Source organism: Octopus bimaculoides, chromosome 23, assembly GCF_001194135.2.
Source record: "Octopus bimaculoides isolate UCB-OBI-ISO-001 chromosome 23, ASM119413v2, whole genome shotgun sequence".
Lineage (NCBI taxonomy): Eukaryota > Metazoa > Mollusca > Cephalopoda > Octopoda > Octopodidae > Octopus > Octopus bimaculoides.
This window is the reverse complement of record NC_069003.1, coordinates 27,255,009-27,259,737: the sequence shown is the minus strand read 5'-3', so window position 1 is coordinate 27,259,737 and position 4,729 is coordinate 27,255,009. Positions and strand designations below refer to the sequence as shown.

Genomic DNA, 4,729 nt, shown 5'->3' with positions numbered 1-4,729 from the left:
TATATATATATATATATACATATATATGTAATATGAAGGTATGTATACCATGTCATACCACACCAGATCAGCAGACCAGTAATTGAAGTAATTTTAAGCCATCACCCTCTTCTCTTGTATTTAGGTATAGTCTCTCTAGGAATACATTATTCAATGTGTCCTTTGTTGTTAATGTTGCTGACAGACCGACCATGTCAGGATTCTGTTCATTAGCAGCAGTTGCTTTTGCATTTGTCTTTTAGTTTGTCTTAACATGAAGAAATTGAGTTATAAATGGTGCTAAAACTACTCGAGACATACATCAAAATAAAAAAAGAAACATTAGTGAAGGAAGCAGCTTTTATACCGAAAGGCAATATTGATATCCAACTTAACGTGGGTTTATTGTGAGAATTCTGATTACTGCTGTATTCACCCTGAGAGATCCTCTCGTATACGTATACAGCGCTAAGAGCGCAGACATAATTCGTATCAGACGATAAACATATATTATAAACGCTGGATGTGATTACGTTTCTTCTACTCGGATGTAAGTGAAACATAAGCGGGTTAATCTTCAACCGGAAAACATATAAAATATTTTCACTTGAACTAGATTGTATGCATCTGTGTGACTGAATGCCTGTAGAACGATGTGTGAATATTAATTTGAAATATCTATGAATTCTCGTATCTTCTACCTAACAGTAGTTAACCAACAACAAATCATAAGCAAATTCGGATTTAGCCTATGCTTGGAACATTTTTCAATTTATAACAAGAATTCCTTTTAATGTAGATGTCTACCACGGAATGCTACAGAGACAAAAGCTCCGAATTTATAGATGTTTTCATCCAATATTTAATCATTGTGCTTAATGAATTCCGTGTGACGGGTATATACAATTTACATCAAAGACAATATCTGTTATTTGTTCTCCAGCTGAAGAAGGTTCTAGTTGTGTTAAAGACAACGAAAACTCCACTTCCTTGTCCCTTTTTATCTGAAACCTCAAAGACTATTGTATCACTCCGCCCCGTATAACCTGGAGTATTCTCGACTAAACCTTTCTTTTTGCGAGAAGCTGAATATTTTTTGAGAGCCACACACACACACACACACACACACACACACACACACAAAAGGGAAGAAAATAACCTGTCGTTTTATAGTCACAAATGGGTTCAGTACTGTCTAGCTTTAAACTATTAACTGTTAATACTATTTCATACGTTTCACTCTACAGCAAAGTGCATTCTTCATAAGTTTTGAACTGCCTTTTTACCGACAACTACAGAACTATTTCTAAGTTATTAGCTGTCAATAGTTTCCATAAGCCTAAACTTCCCATAATCCTCAATAATCTTTATTCCCAGTACAGGACTCTGTAACAAGGACAAAAAAAGACTACTTATGCTCAAAATCCATAAGTCACCAGTCACCAATCCGACAACTAATGAGTAACAACCCGATCTAAAAGAGCTCAACAGCCACCATCGGCTAGCAGCCGACGCCAGTCGAGGATGACCTACTCCACTACGTGGTGTGAACCAGACAATGAGAACGAGACAGTTACTCTTTCTTAGAAGCGGTGAAATTTCTGTTATTGTTTGAAATGCAGAAATCAGGAATGTTTTCTCGTTTCTGTGAAACCTTTATGTAATTCTAAGCCACTCAGACATCCAAATAAACATAAACTCTTAGAAATGTGTTGAATGTTCTTTTCTTTCGTAAACTTCATCTATCTATCTATCTATCTATCTATCTATCTATCTATCTATCTATCTTTGCTTGCTGCTTGTCTGCCTGTCTCTCTCTCTCTCTCTCTCTCTCTCTCTCTCTCTCTATCTATCTATCTATCTATCTACCGAAATTTGAAGTTCCTGCTTTACCCATGTTGTATTCCTGTTAATTCCTTATATTTCTGTACGGTTGTCAAATGGTAATTACCTTCTACTGTGATATAAATCTTTCTAATCTTTCTTCTAATTTCTACTTTTGTATCATCCCTTTCGTCTTCCTTCATAAAACCCTTATTGAATTAACAAGTCAATTGAAAGTTTAATACGATCAGCTTTTTGCCTAATTATCCTATTTCCTCTCTTCTCCTCTTACTGCTCTCTCTTCCTCTTTCTTTCAACCACACATTTTACTAACCTATTTGTTTTTTGTTATTCTAAATATTGAAACATTATGCTGTTAGGCATTTTGGTTTTTGCTTGAAACGTTTAGCACTCATGTCTTTCTACGCCTTAAAAACTTGTTCAAATTTCTTACCTGAATTATTTCTCTGCTTCTTAGCAGCTGTTAAAATTCCGTTCCATATTATCTTAACACACACTGGCCAATGTCTCTCGTCTGCTTTTACTATGACGTCATTTGTTAGCTAACAATATGATAACTTACGTCACGTGTGAGTTTACTCTTGTTAAATTTTCTGATTTTCTGTTGACAATCGAATTTCTTTATGTATTTATCTCTAGAAATAGCAGCTAAATCTCCTTAAAAAAGCAACGTAAATATATGAAAGGATATATTGGAAACTGTGGTCCTGAATACGTACACCACGTTTGTAAAAAAAAAAAAAAGGGAAAGAAAAGAAAGTCTGAGATTAAGCAACAAGTAAAAGTTGTTGCTTTTGTTATTAGCGGTGTTTAGTCCTGATAGAATATATCCATGATCAAAATGACGTTCCAACTGTGAACACCCTGTCTGTTATTCAGACATAATTATCTTTACTTAAAACAGAATGCTTAAAGATTTAATATTTGGCTTCGAAATAGAGCTTGTTTTATTAGTTTCTATTTGGTGTCTATACTTTTGGTTACAATAGTTAGTACAATAGTTGGTACCAAAGAAGTTATTAAGTATTGGCAACTGCAATAGTTATTGAAAGCTACAGTAGATAGTATCGGTAACTATTTCAGTAATTGGTATCTCTAATAGTATTTGTAACTAACGTAGTTATAGTTGTTATAATACTAGGTGGAGAAAAAAGTTCGTGCGCTGTGTTAGAATTATGATCTGAATGAAAACACACCACAAAAATATATTTAAAAAAAGCATTATTTTAATACGGCGCTCGAACCTTTTCCTCAACCTAATATTTCTAGTAGAAAAGGCGGTGAGCTGGCAGAAACGTTAGCACGCCGGGCGAAATACTTAGCGGTATTTCGTCTGTCTTTACGTTCTGAGTTCAAATTCCGCCGAAGTCGGCTTTGCCTTTCATCCTTTCGGGGTCGATAAATTAAGTACCAGTTATGCACTGGGGTCGATGTAATTGACTTAATCCCTTTTTCTGTCCTTGTTTGTCCCCTCTATGTTTAGCCCTTTGTGAGCAATAAAGAAATAAAAAAAAACGTTAGCACGCCGGGCGAAATGCTAAGCGGCATTTCGCGTGTCTTGACGTTCTGAGTTCAAATTCCGCCGAGGTCAACCCTGCGTTTCTTCCTTTCTGGGTCGATAAAAATAAGTACCAGTTGAGCACTGGGTCCGATGTAAGCAACTGACCCCGCTCTTTCCCAAATTTCAGGCCTTTTTCTCATAGCAGAATGGATTATTCAGTGGTATTCATAGCCAACATCATCATCTGGTCGAGGTTGCTCGGATATTTTTAACCCGCACGCACTACCCATCTCGGTTCTGCATTAACTGGGGAAGATCTTCAGGGAAGCATCCAATGTCTCTGGTGAGTCGATCTACATACGTTGTGTTCGGACGGCCATGTTTTGGCCCCAGAACAGCCATGTTTTGGCATCTATTGCAGTAGGTCACTCGCCAACTTGCCAGCTCTTGTTTAGTCTCGTCTCACATTATTTATACTACCTAAGGCGGCGAGCTGGCAGAATCGTTAGCACACTGGACAAAATGCTTAGCAACATTTCATCCGTCTTTACGTTCTGTGGTTCAAACGTCACTGAGGTCGACTTTGTCTTTGGTCCTTTCGGGAGCGATAAAATAAGAACCAGTTGACTACGGGGTTCGATGTAATTGATTTTCTTCTCCCTCAAAATTGCCGGCCCAATACAAAAATGTGGAACCAATATTTATAGTACCTCAGTAATTACAGTACCTTAGTATTAATAACGATAAAGGATATTTGTGGCTGTAATGATTATTATTGGTTATTATATTATATACTAAAAGTATCTGAAAGGGTTGGTCACTCTATTAGTTTATGGTGGTTATATTAGTTCTGAACGCTTAAATTATTTCAAGTCATATATAAGGACAACTCTGGCCATTTCTATTTTCTTTCATGATGATGGCGATGACGACGACGACGACGACGACTAGATGATGATAATGATGATGGTGATGATGATGATGATGATGATCCTTATCATCATCATCATTGTCGTCGTCGTTGTCGTCAGTCATCGTCGTCGTCAGCATTGTCCTCCTCCTCCTCCTACCCTTCCTCCTATCGTTACCTTTATCATCATCATCATCCTCAACATCGTCATCATCATCATCATCATCATTGTCATCATCATTCTAAATTATCATCATTCTAATCATCATCATCATCATCATCATCATCATCATCATCATCATGACCATCAGCGCCACACCATCCCCATCACCATCATCCCCATCGTCGTCGTCATTGTCGAAATCATCATCATTCATCACTGTCGTCGTCATGGTCATCATTACTTTTCGCCTACTGTAATTGATGAAAATAAACCACCACCACCACCACCACCACCACCACCATCATCATCATCATCATCATCATCATCATCA

The 4,729-nt window shown here is 37.1% G+C and overlaps 1 protein-coding gene across 1 annotated transcript in view; it reads right to left on the bottom strand.

Moving 5' to 3' along the window:
* The window catches only part of LOC106870509 (MFS-type transporter SLC18B1), a 72,736-nt gene extending 70,387 nt beyond the window's left edge, over positions 1 to 2,349 (bottom strand). The window contains exon 1 of the mRNA XM_014916622.2: positions 2,258 to 2,349. The gene's annotated coding sequence lies outside the window, so the exon portion shown is untranslated. The remainder of the gene's footprint in view (positions 1 to 2,257) is intronic.
* Between the last annotated feature and the right edge of the window lie 2,380 nt (positions 2,350 to 4,729).